This window comes from Taeniopygia guttata, chromosome 3 (genome assembly GCF_048771995.1).
Source record: "Taeniopygia guttata chromosome 3, bTaeGut7.mat, whole genome shotgun sequence".
NCBI lineage: Eukaryota > Metazoa > Chordata > Aves > Passeriformes > Estrildidae > Taeniopygia > Taeniopygia guttata.
Window position 1 is genome coordinate 76,205,149 of NC_133027.1, and position 19,057 is coordinate 76,224,205.

Consider the following 19,057-nt stretch of genomic DNA (forward strand, 5'->3'; position numbering starts at 1 on the left):
CGTGGAAAAGTGCAAGTGTGCTTGGTGAGGTTTTGCAACCTGCCAGGTTACTTTGAGGGGAAAAATAAAGCTTCTGTAGCAAGCTTTTGGTGTGAGAGCTAAAGACTGACCTTTAGTGAAACACCTTAGTAGATTCAGAGACTTAACGCAGACAAGTGAGGCGTGTTTGTGTCTTGCTTCCTTCCCACAGCAGTTGCTGAAGTTTGCTTTTGTAGAGTTTGGGATTAGTAAATAAGGACATGACCATTACAGTTTGCAAATGCCCAAATAAATTGTACACTTCTCTGTTACCGTGTGTTTAACTGTAAAGGGAGTAGTTATCTCCCTGTGTTTTTATCTTGTTGTGATATTTCCTTTTAAGCGGCAGAAGAAATAAAAGTGATGGGCTGATAGTCTCTTGCTGAATTCTCTGCTCATGTGTTTCACAGTTCTTCTTCCTAAGGCAGTACGAAATTCTCTGGCTTGGTGTAGCAACACAGAATTAAACTTCAGAAAAACAACTGACACCTACTGAAAAATTCTGAGGCTGCATAAATGCATCTAGCCTGCTTCATTTACATGATTTATATGGCATAATATTAAAATTTCATGTAGCTAATCAGGAAAAGTAAATAAAATGAATGGTTTATTAAAGTGCTGAATGTGGATCACTATTAGAAGTTGGAGAGTCCTAAGGTAAAAATCTTTCTACATTTGGATATGATTCCTTTAAATTAAGTACTCAGTGGTTTGAAAATGTTGTTAGCTAGTTTTATAGACCAGTAAGGAGCTATTATTTCTATCATGTCCTCTGAGAAAAAGCACTTCTCTCTATTGGAACCCTAAGGATAAAAGCACAGGCAGATTATAGCAATATAGCTGTTTGTATAATGCTTACATGGAAAATAGAGACCGTTCCTTTTGGATGCTACTATGGGAAATTAAAATATTTACCTCAAGAAAGAAAAGAAAGGGAAATCACTTTGTTCCTATAATAACAGATAAGAAGATTCCAACCTGGTGTCTGTTTGAAGGTCTGGGGGAAAGCAAAATCTCAGCAGCCTGATAAATTGTGTATTTTATTATTTGGTATCTCTCAAATAAAAAGAACATGAATGAAAGGGCCTGACCTTTTCACAGGCCACAGCAGAGCTCTGACAATAGTCAATACTTACAGCTAATAGCTGTGCAATTTAAGATCTGCTGTATAATGTTATACTTGTAAACAATTTTTTCCCTGATTTCCTAGATATACATGAATAGCAAACTACTGCCAGTAGCTATAAAAATTAAGTATCACTTTCCTGATGGTTGTTATCCTCAATCCTATAATTAAAGCTGTGTGGAACTACACAGGGTAGTCGCTGATAAAGGAGCCAAGAAAACAGGCAGAACAGAGGAGCAGGCAGTCACTGCTTTCCTGGTGGCCTAAACACTGCACTAATCAACTCATGCTGCTTTTGATGTTCTTCTGACAAGATATACTATGGAACTTTAGGAGTATACTGTAGTGGAAATAGAGTGTAAGAGACATTTTAAAAGCAACAAAATACGGGAACTGAAATGAAACATGATGTGCTGATGTAACTAGGCATCTAGAAATGTCCAGATGGACTGTCAAGCCTGGAGACATTCAAAAGTTCTTTTCAAAATACAAATCTCCCCTTGCCCCTGGTTAACCCACTCTTCAATGTTTCTTTTTCTTTTTAATGAGTACAATGCAATACATTTTTTTATTATTATTTTTTATTACTTATCTTCCAGTTTCCCTATAGGTAGAAATCAGCACCAGCTATTTCAGTACCTGCACATCTGGTGCCTCATAAAGGAACGTGCCAGAACCATCAGAAATGTTTAAAACAATGCTTAGACCAAACACCAGCTATCAATTCAGGTACAGAGAGAGAAAGAACCAAATTAGAAATAACTACAGGACCAAACTCTAGCAGATGTTCAATTACCCCTGCTACCTACCTACCTTGCAACAGACTGGAGATGCAGTTGGTGCTGTATGCATGCGTTGTTTCAGGTCTGGTTTTGAATTTCCATGTGTGGTGCCATCTGTGCTAACACTCAGTGGTCCTACCACTCCCCTGCAGCCATCCTGCAAGGGATGTCTTGTTGCACAGTGTGAAGTTTTCATTTGTCTACAGCAACATGCTTCACAAAGAAAATGTGGATTGTGTTGCTGAGGATAGCTGAATGGTAATGTGCTCCTACCGGTGTTCTTCAGCAGATATCTTCTAATTTCCTATCTGAAGAAAGGTTTACATTTCACTAATTTTGGTTATCCTTAATCAGCGTGGAAGTGCAGCTTGGACTGCTGGCACTTGCAAAGCTCAGGGCTAGGTAGGGCTCTCCCTGCCGTACCTGAAAGGTGTGACTGCAGCTCTGCTAACAGTGAGGAGAAGAGCTCCAGCATAAGGAGAGTGCACTGCCCACCTTCAGCTGGACTCTAGGTCATTCCAAGGAAGAATTTCCATACTTGGTCATTAACTTGATCGAGTGACAAATTAAAAAGCATGTTCTGTCTTGCCAGAATGGAAAAATGACTTTTTTTTTTTTTTTTTTTTTTTTTTTTTTTTTTTTCCCTGCACAGCTGCAACTGAGAGAAACAGAAATTATTGTTCCTAAATGTGGATCTAGACTGGAGAGATGTCAGACTAACAGGGTAAGGGTGAAAGCTTTCTTGCTTTTGACAGGAGAAAAGCTTTAAGTTTACTTCCTAAGCTGATGGGTTTTGAAATGGAGTTCTGCAAAACTAGCAGACGGGCATTAATTTTTATTGCTGAAATTGTGTGTGTGATGTTGGAGAAACACCCACTCTACAGCCAGTGCCCTGTCAGTGGAGTAAACATTTGGCAATGAATAAGTTACTCTTTTTTCCTCCTCAAAAGCCTAGAGAAAGACTACTTTTTCCTCCTCAGGAAAAGCTGTAGATTGATAAGTAAATAAAACAAATGAGGGTCTACAACCTCTTGTTTAGAAGGTGCAATATTTTTAAGTAGTTTTGAAAGAAAATGCTTATTTTTTTTCCATACTTTAATAAAAATGCTTCTTTTTTTTCCATACTTTAATATTCCTGAGCCCAGAGTGATGAGACACATCAATCCTTACTCTCTGAAAACCTTGGAAAAGTTTCCTTTTAGTTTGAAAGACTTGAAGAGCTTTAAAAGTGCCTTCAGGGAGTGCAAAAGTCTCTCAGGGCCTGGGAAAGAAAGGAGGTTTTTGCTTTTCATGAAAGGGCCAGCATTTACCGTTGGTGACTGTCAGTAAAATTTCATTGCTGTGAACTGTTCTTATCCACCACTGTCTGAGTCCCTAGGAGAGCAGATGTATGATGCATCTTCACAGAAGTATAAGGAGAGTGGTTCAGTTAAAATATGAACAGCACTAAATCTTCCCTTGACCTTGGCGTGGGCCTAGCCATGGGGTTTGTCCAAATCAGCTGCATATCGCTGCATCAATTTCTCTGCTCTCTATGTTTAGATCCCCCAGAATTCAAGAGTTGGTTTTAAGAGGCAACTGCATGTAGCCCAACTTCTAAGGCATGGCCATCATTTGACCTCACATCTCATTGACTTTCACTGTGTTTACTTTTGTTCAGAATAGACTGGTATGTTGTGTGCTTTCACATAAATTTTTACTTTCTTCCTTGCTTTCTTCCTTGCTTTTTATATGGACAGCAACTAGAAAAAAATATTTGTATGAGGAAACTTTATGTACATTTCACTAGAGAAATGTACTAAAATGCAATTCCTGCCATATCTAGATGAGATTGAAAAGGAAAATCTGTGTGTACTCTTGTCAGTAATTATTGTGTGCAGTTTCAGTGTTTCATTAGTGTCTTAGCACTATAAGAAAGTGTTTATGGGTGACAGTGGAAGCAAAGCTGAAGACAATGCAGCAGCAGGCAGAAGAGAGAAAAGGAAGAAATGGGAGATTCTGTCTGATGGTGGCACTTTGAGGCCTGAACAAAAAACACCCACTTCAAATTGAGAAAAAGCAAATGCTTCCTAATTTATAACAAGAGAGAGAAAAATTTTCAGTGCATTTTAACACATCAAAGAAAACTATTCAGAAACTAGCCTATTGCGAAATGCGATTTCAAAAGTGTATTTTTTAAAAAAATAGCAAACATGCCTGAAGTCCTCTAATCTGGATGTTTGTTTTTGGTGTTTTTTTTTTAATCTAGCTGAAGCTGCATGTTTTATACTTGGCTTTGTGTATGGACCAATGGGTGGAAGAAGAATTAAATAATTCTGAGTTGAGAAAATAAAAAAAACCCAGCTCTTCAAAAGGAAAAATTTTTCACATGCAGAAATGAACAGCAGTGAGAAGAATAGTGAACTTGATACTTCCATCTGAATCAGTGACAAAGATGCCCTGAGAAAGGAAGATTTGAAGGTAAGGGGATGTTAGTGAATTTCTGATACAATTTTACTACCTTTCATCAGTGCTTTTTTTAACTTGATGAGCTTTTCCAATAAAAAAATACCAGAATTTAGCACTTTGCATATGGTGTTTTTCAGATGAACTTAAAATGTGCCGAGTAAGTACAGCTGAAGATGGTGGGAGTTGTACAAGCTCAGCATCTTTTGGGATCTGTCTCTGTGTACACATTCACTGTGCAAACAGCTAATCGAGTTTCAAAAGCGATAGAAAGAAAAGTTTATTCTGCTTCCTCCAAAAGCAGTTAATTTCCTGGGATCTATTGAGTCAAATGCCGTATTTATGATGTTCAGTTCCTCACTTAATCAAAACTAAACACTTAATTTTACACTTCATATCTCCAAAGAGGAGGGTGAATAATTTATAATGAATAATTTTATGAATTTGGCCTTTTTCTGTTCATGAATTATCCACAAGAGATCAGGACTTCTCAGAGGTACTTCCACTCAAATTGATTCACTGAATAATTCTTGATCTGCAGCAGTTTGTTGTGAGGTTTGATATTTAAGATTCCAGCTTTTCTGAGTGGACTCTTAGGCAGATATTATAATTGCCAACTCATTGTGTACATATCCTAAACTGCTGCTTCCAGGCTGACTCATTGCAACTGCTGTAGCACTTTTTATAGCTAGATATATTTTTTGTTTGTTAAATTTTAGAAAATTACTCTCAGCAAGCTTTTTTTAGGAGTCATTGAATGTAAAAGTTCCATAACGTAGCAGAAATCATCTCTTAGTGATCCTGATGGAAGGCATAAGTCTGGGAAATGCTTTGAAAGTCTTTCAGGAGGACAGAGCACTGTAGAAAAGTTCTTTGGCAGTGTTGGAAGGTGAGCCAGAGCAGAGCTCTCAGCCCTCTTCAGTGCAGCACTTGTGACTAACTAGATCAATATCTATAAGGTCAATGGGAGGGCCACATTAAAGCTGTTCTTTAAATTAGTTTTCAGTGATGGGCTGTGGTTACCATGGAAGAATAGCAAGTGGATGCTTTTGTTCCCAAAGGTCTTTGCATACTTAGGATCAACTGTGTTTACTGTGTTGTCTCTTTTATGCTACTGGTTATGGTATCCTAATCCAAATCTGTAGGTTTGTCTGTGAGGAACTAATAAGGGCTTTGGGGAAAGTCAAATTTTTAAGATAAATGGATAGATGCTAATTCACATTTTGGCTTTTGTAACCAGAAGAACAGATACCCAGTACACTCGGGAGCATGTCAGCATCTTTGTATTTCTCCTGGCATTCTCTTAAGTCCTGTCATGTAACAAATCATCATATAAACCAGATAAATTAGTTCTATAGATAGATTCTTTGCTCCTCAATCAATTTTGTGATATCAAAATATTTCTTAACTGGAATATCAGAGCAGCACATTTGGTGATATGGAGAGTAGTTAATGTAAGATTTTTAATTTGTTGATAAGCTCCAGAGAAACAGATAATCACCCATGTAGTTGTTGAAGGTATAATTATGTATAATTTATATCCCTTATGGAAAAGGGGAGGTTTGCTGATTACACATAGACAAAGTTTGTCAGTTTTTCTTTTTAGAGGCTCAGCACGTGCCTGAATTATGTGTATATAAACAAGTAGCATCAAACATAGCAAATTATGCAGATACTACAGTATCTCAGAACTTGAGGACAAAGATTTAAACAATTCCTATAGGCCTATTTAGATTTAGCTATCTGATGCCTGTGCCTTCATTTATTGGTTAGTCTTTCGATGGATGCTATATTTGAGCAATATACAAAAAATTTTGTTATGTACTCCATATTTTACCTAAACTGTACTTCAGATCATGATCTTGGTAGGCTTTCTGTCCTGTTTTTTTACATTTCTAAAATACTTCCAGGAAAACCTGCTAGACATAGATTTATACAAAATATTTGAATGGGAGGCAAGGGAGTCTGTGTTGACTAGGCAACCTCCTTCAACCCATTGCTATATGATTCAGGGAATTTTAAAAATGCAATTTAAATAGGAAAAAAGCAATCAGATCTTCAGTTAGTACAAATTAAAACTTTTCCTGGTTCCCAGATCCTCTCAGTTCTGGAAAGGTTGGAAAAGTTTTTTCTCGTATGTACACAAAAATGTTATTGCTCCAAGAATTTGTCATTGCAAAGATCAGCTGTTGAACCAAATGCCTCCTCTTGAGCGCTAAAATTACTGGTTTAGTATGATTAAATGTATTCTAAATGCACTGTTTTAGTGTGATTTTCCATGTTTAAAGCATAGTCTTTCATGGGATGGGAGCTATTTGAAAGCAATGACATGTGTATGTGTTTGTGCATGTGAATGAATGCATGTAAATGAGGAGGTCAGAGAGAATAAATTTGTGATGTCCAGAAGCCAAAAGAGACAGCTTTGAGTTAGAAGACCAAGAAGGTTTTAACCAGTTAATATAGAAAATAACTGATGTGCGACAAACTGAATTTATTTCATTTAAGATGGAAAGATTTATTATTATTATTAAAATATTATCTTCAGTAAAGGCTAATGGAAATAAACACAGACAGAATTTCAGTCATCTCCCCCGTCACTCCCAATACACAAGCTTGTATGCACAGATGTGTGTGCACACATCCAAGGAAAGCCTGAACACTGACACCATGGCTGTAACTGGTGGCCTTTGGTCTGCACATGGGGAAATAATGAAACTTAAATATTTTATGTTGAAAGTTTAATTTTTTCCAAAGTATATTAATGGAATAGACCAGCCTGACAAAACATCTAAGAGAACATCACTGCAGAGCTATTATTTATCTTTTTTATTATCTTCAGACAATTCCACTGCTCATAAAATACCCTGACTCAGGGGCATCAGATCAGAGATCACCTCTTTTGCAACCAGCTGCTGAGGCTGTAGCAGTACTCTGGAGGCACACATTTAACCAAAGTAACAGGGCAGTGATCACTGCAGAGATATGGGATTCTTTCTTCATTCAAAGAACTAAAGTTGCTACTATTATAATTATATCAAATTAATTCTTTATATAGAAAGAACACTTAGTAAAATAAAAATGCCATTTCTCCTTTTACAGAAGGGTCTGATTCAAAGAAAACAATTCAGTAAACTTGTTAAATGGTTATGACTTCAACAAACCTGAAGAACCTGAGAGTGTTTAAGTCACCACATGGAAGTGTGTAATAGGATCTGGCATGAATTTTTTTTTTTTTGCTTTGTTTATAATTTCTAATAAAATCTGAGAAGAAAATATCAAGAGCATAAATAAAATCATATGAAAATATACTGGCAATAATATTAGAACATCAAGAGTAGCAGTTTAAATATTCACATAATTAGGTAAGAACTAATCCTCATAATACATCTGTGCCCTGGGTGGATAAACATTACAACTCTTGGGGAATGTGAAAACTAGAGCATAAGCCAGTGATTTAAGCAGAGGGTAGAATGTAAAGTTTTTCTGTTACTAACCCTTCCTCTGTTCCGAGTCATGCTTCCTTGAGCATTGGAAGACATACATTCTCTGTTCTGGCATTCAGACTGTATGAAAGAAAGTTGCCTTGACTAAGGCAGGTTTTTCATGCTACTATAAGAGTCCAGGTTGTGATGGGTAAGTTTTATGGTGTAATTCCTTAAATTCCAGGAGGTAGTTCTTCAAATTGTGGTTTTACTAGTCTCATAAGTCACCATGAGCTGCTCTAGTGTGGACTTCTGGCTGCTGCTGCAACCTCTAGTGTCACAGTACTCATAGAAGGGATTATGAAGTAAAGTACCTACTACATATTTCCTGAACTTCTTACCCAACAAAGTTACTTTGGTTTAAATCAATTGATGCAATTGAAGTGTGTTTTGAGTCTATACCAAATTAAAAACTAAGAAATTTTTTTATAAATGCAGCGTGAGGAGAGAGAACCCACTTTAAAATCAACCTGCAGCATTTCCTTATGCAGGTCCAACAGCGGCAGGATCTGCACAGAGTGGAAATGTTCCATGTACAGAAGTGATCACCAAGTCAACAGGCCCCTGAAACGCTGTGATTGCAGTCTGGCCCCATTCTCCTGCTGGATGTGACCATATTCTTTATTTGCATAGCATCTGGGTGAACATCTATGAAAAGTCAAGGATGCTTTTGGTCTGTGCTTCAAGCTTAGTCAACTCTTTTATAAAAATTTAGAGTGCAGCTAGGGTTACTTTCCATCTTTCAAGTCTTGCTGCAGAGTTGGAAATTAGATAATGTGCTGGGGTTGATTCCTAGTTGCAAATACTTGAAATGTATTTGGAGTAAGATGATATTCAGTTAGCTTGGGCAAAAAAGCTCAGAGGCTCATGGACTCAAAAGTTCATATGCATTCCCTGATTGAGTGCTGGCGTGCTGTAAGTGGATCATTCTCACAAGACAGCTGCCAATTTTTCGTTCTTGATAAAAAACCTATTATTGTCCCTTTTTTCCATGAAATATCTTGAAAGAACAGAGAAAAAACTGTTTGTATTTCTAAGCCTTTTAAGTGGGAAAGTCTGTGATTGGAGAGTGGCCTGTCAAAAGTCAGTCCTGAAAACCTTGTCTAGGGAGAAAATGGGAGAGGGATGTAGGCCAACTAATGTATTCTTATTGAGTTTTGCATGATTGAAAGAAAACAAACTACTAAGCAGCCAAACATTTAGAGATGCTGGAAATATTTACTATTTATGATACACCCGTGAAGTCCTGAGTTTGTGTAGCTTTCAAAAACCTTTTGTTGTTGTTTTTGTTGAGTTTCTTTATTTTTTTTTCTTTGATAATGATTTCTGATAAACTTCTCACAGACAAGTACATTAAATGAGGATTTAGATGAAAACAGGTTGGTTTTTGATCAGTACAGGTGATGATTAAGAATGCCATTTACACAAAACTATGAGTGTAAGGCAGAAGAGCAGAGGAAATAATAGGAATGCTGAAGTAGTAACAAGTGTTATGTGATGCCTCCAGAGCTGGGATGAGAACCCTGGAAATCATGTAAAGTAGAATTTAGCCAGCGCAGAGATTCAAAGTGAGAAGTAGAAACATTTTCCAAGAGAATATTTAATGGAGTGAGGCCTGGAAGAAGGAAGCTGTAATGATCAAGACAAGAAAATTGAAGAGAAATGAAAAAGTATTCAAGTGGAAAGGAGAAAAGAGGAAAAAATAATTTCAGGGTTGCAAGGAAGGTCAACAGATCTTGTTTTCTGAACAAACCTGAGGTTGCAGGTTTATTTTGCATGGAGTCCCTGCTCAAGAAAAAGCAGCTCAGCTGCTTTTCCACCTCTTTAGTATAATAAATGCCAACCATGTTAACTCAAATAATTTTCTAGAATTTTCCAGCATTTTTTTTTATTTCCCATTTTTCCTATTTTTTTTCCTGATACTTCTTGTTGTTCAGTTTATCTTAATTGCCAATAAGTTTTTCCCCACCTCTTCAGGTATCCCAGACTTGTAATTATTTGGTTTAAAAATATAACACAGAACATTTTGTGTATAGTAGGGTTACATATGCATGTGACTAGCCAATATGTTTTTCCTAGACAAATGATTCTGAAGTCTTCACCTGGAGTACTGGCAGGAATAACAGTCTGATGAACTTGACTCATCCTGTCAGAGGACACTGACATTTTTTATTTTTCCTTAATGTGTTGTAATGTTTCATCAAAATGGCAAGTGGCAAAATGTGCTTCACTGCTTGCAAGAAAAAGAAAGATGTCAAATCTTGTTAATGTCATTGAGCAAAACTGTGTGGATTTTAGGATTATATAGCTGCAAGTATTATGGAATTATTAATTTAAAAATCTATATATGAATAAAGCATCTGGTGAATGAATAAAAGTAATTTCTCTCACATGGATAATTTAAATACCAGCTGTCTCCATACTAAACCATATTTTCTCATAAAAGCTTTTAAAGAGTCTGTCTGATGGTTATGAAATTCCAGGATTTATGGACAGTGTAAGGTCTGTCTATACAAGGATCTGAATCTTGGCTCATAATTGAAAGCCACCTCCAATGAATGGTTCAAAACAAGTGTAAAAGACTCCCAGGAGGAAACAAACAATTAAGCTTTACAGACTTACTCCTCTTAAATGTCTTGTCAAAACTGTAAAATCTTCGTTTTAATGTAGGGGATAAGCTTGAAGGGGATAAAAGAAAATGTGTTCCTTTAATTATCTGCTGGACAGGTGGAAGAATCTGACAGTCTGAGATCATACCAATAAAATAAAACAATATAGTTGATAAATTTCCATATTCTTTTATGATGGCTTTATCTGTGTTCTTCATCCTTATCCATTTTCTTTCTGATATTAGTGAGTCTAGAAAACTTAGCATGAGCTTCTTTTGAATACACTTTGGTGGTACTTTCTTCTTTTTTCTAACACACCATCCATATTGACCATTTTTCACAAATTGGATCTTTTCAGAAAGTCTAATGAAAAGAGGGAAAATCTTGGATGAGCCATGGACTGAGAGGGTTGAGTGTCTGAGATCCTTGTCAGATGGTGTAGGCTGATAGTCTCTGGGAACTTCATTCAGCTCCAGAGGCATGGGTTTGTTGTGCATTTCTTGCTTTCAGAATGAAAAAAGATACAGCTGGTCAGAAAGCAAAATTCTTTTGGGAAAGTCACATCTACAGTTAGAAAATTTGTTTGGAATTATGAAGGATTTTGAGTACAAAACCACCCCCTGTAGTTTTTCCTGGTGAGTATACTTCTGATGCAACACAAAAATGAACCATGTTATTCATTATTTGCCATGGCAGTAATAGGGACTATGATCCTAGGATTTGATGATGTTGCATCAGTAAAAACAATTTGTGTAATTTGTATCTGTTGTCACCAGCTCTTCTCTTTCTCCTTCCTTCACTTCTCAACCTTTTCAGCTTAGCAGATCTCATGTCTGAGTTCAAATGTTATGAACAATGTCTGATTCACTTTTGCTTTTTGAACCTGAAATTGTTAAGTCTGTGCATATTGTTTACAAAAATTGACTCTGCACAATCTTGAGTGCTTCCTGAAAAAAACTATGGAAAAAAAAAAATAGAACAGATTTCCGGATTAAAATGCCCTGTTCCAGGATTAACATAGTTTCATTTCTTCCCTCCATAATTGTTTCATATTCTAACATAAATAGCTAATGGCTAATATTAAAATGGCTAATAACTAGTTGATGTTCATCTTTTTGCAGATTTTTTTCTTTGCAGTACATGCAGAATTTTCCTGTTCTCATTCAGAACAAAGCCAAATCTTGCAATCCCAGTAGTCTACTTTCAAACTTAACTATTATATTAGAAACTTAACTATTAACTATTAGAAAAACATGGTAAAAGGTGACTAGAGAAACAACCCACATCCCTTGGGATCTTCAGTCATTATTTGAAGATAACAGGCTTCAGAGGTAAAGACACAATACGTGTGGCTTCAATTCAGCCTATTTCCAGCCACATGTAAATTTATGCTTTATTTCTCTTATTTCTCTTCTAATTCTGAATGGGGAACAGGAAAAAGTTAAACCCAGAGGGGCTTCAAAGACATTCCTAAGATTTTAGGGAATGTAAAGTCCTGATTGATTCTCTTAACCACCTTGAACACAGAACTTCCCACATAATCCTTTATGTTTGTACAGCATGTGTTACAGCAGCACTGAGCTGCTGCCCTAAGATACTGAGTTGATATTTTGCAAGTAAATCAGATGCACTTGTTCCTCCAAGTGTCAGTGTTCAAAGAAAGGAAAGATGAACTAATTTTCTTAAAATGTAGTGTTTTAAGTGAATGCACCAAAATATTATGACCCCCAATTCTACTGAATTTTTCTAAGTGCTTTCTGCAAAACATAGTGTAATGACATTTGCATTTTACAAGGAAAGTGCATTAGCAGCTTTTATATGGGAAAGAGAGGTTAATTCAATTCTGGACTGTAATGGAGGTTAAATGTAAAGCTTTTATGTTCTGGAGTTCATCCCAAAATAATAATTCAGCTAATGAAATAACTAATTTGTAATTCCACCAGACTAAATGGAAGCATTTTTGAAGCTGTGTCTACAAGAATTGATTGCTTAACACTTATGAGCCAGCCTAAATTCAGCACTCTTTGGACAATGAAGTATGTTTTAGAATTGTGAGGGCATTTCAATATCCTCCTAAACACCATATATTTAAAACCATGCCTTCAAATTATTTTATAGTGCTGAATTATCATTTTTTTGATGGACCATTTAGAGATCTAATATGTTCCTTAAAAGTACATGGTATGATAACTAGCTAATATTGATCAATATTTCCTGAAGTAATTCTGATTGAATTGGTTATTAAAAAAAATTATATATATTGCAGTTTTAGGTCTTCATTTTTTTTTTTCTTCACAAATCATTTGTGAAAAATTTTTGAGCACAGGAGCATGTTCATTGTTCATAAATACTTTTCGGATGGTTTGAATAAAAAAAGAGACTTTATATTGTCTGTGATCCACTGAGTTATTCAATAGTTAGGTTGTTTTTTGTCCTGTGTTTTTTGATGGCTTGTCTAAACTGTGAAAGGCAAATAGCATGCAACAAACCTGTTCTTGCATGACAGACCTGATTTTCATGATGTTACGGGTTTGGGGTGAAAATTTGTCCCTTATTAAAAATATTTGTCAGCAAAACTTATCCACAGCATTGAAACAACTACTAATTAATGGAGGAAGTATAATCATGCCTGAATTTGATAGTATTTTGTTATTGAAAACATACTTCAAAAACTGAAAAACATATATCTCTAATGACTCTCCCCAAAGTGAAACCTAAATCACCAGGTCAGTCTTTTTCTTCCTCCCACTACTTACCTCAGCATGTCAAAAACCTCAAACCCAAGCCAGAACAAATGCAGATTATAACTCAAATGTACAGACTGACGTCTCTCTCAAGAAAAAATTTTTGGACAACTTTTAGGATGGTTTGATCAATGAATAATTCTCAATGTCTTAGTAAGTTCCAGGAACATTTCATGGGAAATAATTTATTATAAGGTAAAACTGGGGTTGGAATATATACACCATTCAAGCAACAGCACTCCCTGCCCATGTTGCTGGTGGTGTTCCAGGGAAGGAGGAGTTGTGGTGGGATTCTGGAGGGAGCATATACCCTTCTCTGCTCTTGTGCCTGCAATAAGAAACTGGGAATCAGACACTGATAGGTTATGTCCCAGTTTCTTTTGTCTAGTTTGCTTAAGATTAAGGAAATATGAGTATTTAAACCAAAATTCCTTAAAATGCTCAAGCACTTTTCTAAAGTTTTGAAAGTCTAGGGGTTTTTTTTCCCACTTTACCAGAGCATGTCAGATATCTTTGTGATCAAACACTGTATTTCTCTGTTCACAAGTTGCATTTCTGCCTCTGCTCTTATTCCTTTCAGTAGTAGTATTAGTGGTGATATACAGCTATGATACATCACTTGGTTTAGGAAAATACAGTACTTCTCCCTTGAAGCCTTGCTACATCTGAATGCTATTTGAAATCTTAGGTTTTAAAGGCAGAAGAATTTGTGGATGGTCCAACCTGCAAAGGAGATTTCATGTGTCTGAGCTGGATCTAATTTGTTCCTATACATTATAGAGTACTTGATTTATCACCTTGCTAATATTCAGGTCTAAACACTATGCTTACTCAAAAGAGACCAGTGGAGGTTTCTCTCCAGAGGTGGGTATCCTCTGCCTAGCTGTAGCCATCTGACTTAGGTGGACAAATCTCTTTCCAAAAACCTTTCAAAGATACTTGGATTTTATTTTTTTTTTTTTAATAAAGGTTGTGTCTATCTTTCCTGTATTAGGAAGGCTTCTTTATCAGGCTTGATTTGATGTCTAAATTTAAGTATGAGCTATAACACTTATGCTAGTTGACTTACTTTGTACCTTGCCAAAATGAGTGGCTTTCTGTACTTCTCATTATTCAAAGTTCAGTAACTTACTTGAGGAAAAGCAACGAGGTCTGATCTTAGTAGCCATAGGGCTAGAATGGGTTTCCAGCCTCTTCTCCCCTCCACAGTCCCACAGGATCTCTGCTGCCCCAGCACAGTGGTTGATCAATTGGTATCCCCTGCCATGGGAAACAGCAGCAGATGGCAGAAATATCCTTCCAGCCCAAAAAAAGCAGAGCTGGGCATCTGCCACTGGAGAAACAGAGGAGCAAGACTATGGATGGGAAGAGTGCTGCCCAAGTCAGAGAGATGGCCTTTTTGAAGAAAAGAGCTGCAGGCAAAATAGAAAATTCCTATGGATCTAATTCCCAGGCTGGCTATTAGCTGAACACGTTGATTTAAAAAATAACCTCTCTGTCGGAGCAATGTGTTTCACAAAGGCATCTACTCATGATCTAAAGACATCAAGAGATGAAGATGGACTTTATATTTTTTTTTCCCTATGGCTAATCACTTATGCAATTACAAATTGGTGCATGATTTCATATTTGGCTTCATTTCTAGCTATGGTTCTTTCTATATCTGTCTTTGTTAAAGAACCCTTTAGCGCTTTCTATTTTTTCCCTTTGAAAGTATTTAGACTGCAATCATGTCGCTCTCAGCCTGCCCTCTCAAAAGCTGAATTACTTGAGCTGTTACATTTTTTCACTTTAACACATTTTCTTCAGCTCTCAAAGTCAATTTTTATGACCTTTTACTTCACCTTCTTCTGTTTTCTAATGTCCTTCTCAAAATTTGGCCCCTTAAACTATGGGCAGCATACCAATACCCCTCCTCGTTCTGCTGCTTACATGTCCAGAGATTGTAATAGCCCATTTTCCTACAAAACTGCCCAAGGAATACGTTCTGAATTTCTTGTCAGCTGTCAGTGAAAAAGCTTCTTTGGAGGTACATCTTTCCTACTCCATGGATGGCACACACACTCTTCCTTTCAGCTATGTTATGTTGTGCTTGAATGTATTTAAACACATTTTGTTTGAGTAAGTCCGAGTCTTCTAGTGATTGCTTCCCACCAGTCTTTGTCTAAGGTAAAGATTCAATCAATTTTTAAATATTTATTCCAATTTATTAATTAATGAAAAAGTGGAATAGGATCAGGCTTATTGCTAGACATAGACACCTTTGAAAAAACTCCCATCGGCAAATGTTCATCATCTGACAAATACTTCTTGGCCCAGCCTAGCTCTTATCCCATCTGAAGTGTGCCATATTCTACAATGTCAATTTTAATCAGAAAATTCCACAATGCTACAGCAAATGCTGAGAAAATTGCACTTGGTCTCTGAAGCTACATTTAGTGATGAAACAAAATCCCCTCAAAGGAGGAAATAAGGTTTCCTTGGTGTGATTTTTGTTGTCATTAAGTCTTTATTTCTCTATCTTAATACTTTATCAGAGGGTCCCTTTTTCATTTTTTCTGTAATTTTCTTGAGGTTGATGCCCGGCTAGCTGATATACTAAGCCACTGCTGAATGGTTTTCTGTTTGAACCCTGATAAATAATGTTCTTCCAACTTTGTGATGTTGGAAGCACTCAAAAAATTGTTTTGCTTTAGTAAAAAACAAAGGCCTTACAACCCCATCCAACAATAAAAAAATCCCAAACATAGGGAATAGATGTTCATTTTGATGAGTCTTGCTCGTATTTCGTCAGGATTAAAAGAATACAAAGGAAATTTATATATTGTTTTCTTTTTGATGTAGTGGTTGTTTTGGGGGTTTTTGTTTGTTCTTACTTTTGAGGTTTTTTAGCATATAGTGTTTAGTACTCCTTTTGGTCACCAATATCTTTCACAGTATTCTTTACAAATGCAGAACAGGCATATTTAGAACATTCCAGATTTCTAATGGTCAGTGCTTCTATTTTTACCTAGGAAATATTACGACATATCTGTGAATGCTTCTCTTTGTTTTCAGCAAGCACAGGCTGCAAGGAGGTGGCAAATCCATTTCCTCGACAGGGGCAATACTGCCACAGCTCCAGGTCCATGGGGCCAACTGGGAGATGCTGAGTACATATTCCCTGAGGGAGCACATCCTTTTCTCCTCTGGCTGGTTTGGATGAAAGCCCCTTACTGGACAAAAATGTACACATGTACAGATGCAAGTACAAAGTGGATCCCTCCAGCAGCCAGGATATGACACTGAGCCTGTCCTGTCACAGTCAGTAGTGTCCCCTGATCATCCCTTGCTGCACACAAACGTATGAACAGGCAGGTGCATCCCCAAATGGTCCTCCTGAGAACCCCACCATTGACCCATGCCTCTGCAGGCCCATTAGCTTTTGGGGTGACCCCAAGGGCCCTTCCTGTCTGTTTGTCTTAGGGTTTGTGGGTTGGCACTTCTCCTGGGACAGCCTCAGGAGCAGACAGGACAGGGGGCTTCAAGGTCTTCAGCTTTGCATTGAGTGCCCTCACCATTGCTTCTCTGAGCTCACAGAGGTGATCCTTAGTCCCATAACCCAGCACAAAAACTTCTTATTACAGCAGTGTTGATAGGCCTGGGTTCAATACTGCCTCTTTAAGTCTTCCTTCCCTACTTTCCAGGATTGCTAGCTTGAATTATCCTAACTGTTGTTTGCTTACACATGTTGTCACTTGCTGTTTTTTTGCTAGGCATCCTCTCATACATATAATGTCCCAAGTTTTTGGTAATTTCCTGTACTGTGGAAGTGAAGATTTTAACTAATTATTTTTTAGATGCTTAGATTCTTACTTGTGTTGTTGGAGCTCCCTTCCAGTTTTGTTTGTAATTTTTCTTGGTTTTGGAAATTACTGCTTTTGAAGTACTGCTTATCTATCTGCCTATCTACAGAGCCCTTTGAAACTGGCCTCTCCTGGCACACATTGAGCACAGTTGGATTGCTACTATTGATCATTAGTTAACAGCCAACTATCATTCTAATGATTCAGTCATCTGCTTTGTTATATAATAGTTGCCTCCCATTGGGTAGAGCATGGTTTGGTTTTAGGATAGAGAAAAGTGTTGTATCAGAAACTCTACTGATGATTTCCTGTAAGCTGATTGAAACGTGCATCATGCGTTCACTGAGCTGAAGCCTCCAAAAACACACCACTTGTTCCACATCACTAATAAGTCAGGATGAGTTCATCCCATTCTGTAGTTTGGTCAGATGATCTGCAACAAACCTTCATCAGAACCTGCTCATTGATCCGTGCATGTGCAAAGTCCTGCCGTTTTAAGTTATCAATAATTCGAAAGCAAGTAATTGCCTTCTAAAATGAGCAAAACCCCAACCTCTTTTCCTTACACAGCCTTTCCCAAGCAGGTTATAAGCTATGATTTAATAATTCTAGATAAGAAATGAGTACCACCAGGTTTCAGTAATGCCAATTACTTTGAACAACAACAGTTTTCAATTATTTTTGTTTACCACCTGAATTTCTACTGATGGTATAAAATAAGATAAACTTTTATTATTTTCATTATCTTTGTCACATTACTTCAAAGTATATTATGCTGGATTTAATAGTATGAATTGTTTTCTGAATATCTTTCCTTGCATGTCTAGTTTTCAGACCTTTTCACAAAGTTTAGATAGTTTCTAACGAGCAAATTGTTTACCTCACCAATGTTATACAGGTATCTTCTTCAGTATCACATTTTCTTTCATGAATGCAGCCATGAAATCCAGACCCTCTGTTTCATTGGTACCAAGCAATCTTCTCAACAATTTTCTACCATTTTTTGCCCCTCAGTCTAGAAATATTTCAAAGAAGACCATTTGATCTTATCTCTTAATCATCTCTTTTCCAAGATGTGGGTAATTTCCCTAATATGTGTAATTGGACAGATGACAACAGTGTCTTGACTTCTAGTTCTCCTTACGTTTGAATGAGCTGGTCACCTTATCTCATGATAATATCACCAGTGAGGGCTGTGTTAATTTCAGAGCTGATAATGCAATGCAAGTGCAGTCCAGTACAAACATTCCAATGTTCTCTTCCTTAATTTAGATGCCTAGATATTTTGATCCAGAACATTTGACAATCTTACAATATCTGTGACTTAGGTTGATTGCTTCCTGGTAATCTTTCTTGGATAACAGAGCTAACAGGTGTTATTCATTTTATATAGTTTGCCCTAAATATATTAATTGTCTTTCATAAGATTATACCTGTTTTGAAAAGACCAAGAAAACATGTGTAGTTCAAAGGACCACAAGGAATTTCACAACACAGATAAAAGAAGGAAGAGGGACTAAATTGGAGAGGGAGTGTGGTTTCTCATAGGAAACAGGAAAAAAGTAGAACAAAAAATTCCAAGCTATTTTTCTACAATTATATTAATTTCTTTGGAGCTCAGTAGAGATATGATTAATTCAGATTTTTATTTTGGAGGTATTTGCATCCAAATCAGACATCCTAGACTCCTTCTGTAGTCAGTGGAGAAAAATAGGTATTTTTAGTACATGATTTCTCCCATCGTAAAGCAAAAGTCTATATTTTATCAGACCTGAGTCTTAAAAGCACCTATATTTCTCCATGAATACCTTAGTTGTAAACATTGAGACTATAAAGGTAGGTGAGATTAATCCTACCTTAGCTGATTAATGTCAAAATATTCAATTTTGTGAAACAGCAGTGCCACCTTAAGCATTTAAGTATTTAAGTTAATTTGAGCTTTTTTTTTTTTCTTTTTTATGACAGAAAAACCTCACAAAACTAAAGACATCTCAGCTGCTGAGATA

At 36.7% G+C, this 19,057-nt stretch overlaps 1 protein-coding gene across 50 annotated transcripts in view; it reads left to right on the forward strand.

Annotated features, from left to right (window-relative positions):
• Positions 1-19,057, forward strand: part of LOC115494396 (uncharacterized) — a 432,669-nt gene that overhangs the window by 149,413 nt on the left and 264,199 nt on the right. For all 50 annotated transcript variants that reach the window (XR_012054697.1, XR_012054698.1, XM_072926076.1 and 47 more), the window contains 2 exons: positions 2,579-2,650; positions 4,175-4,386. The gene's annotated coding sequence lies outside the window, so the exon portion shown is untranslated. The remainder of the gene's footprint in view (positions 1-2,578; positions 2,651-4,174; positions 4,387-19,057) is intronic.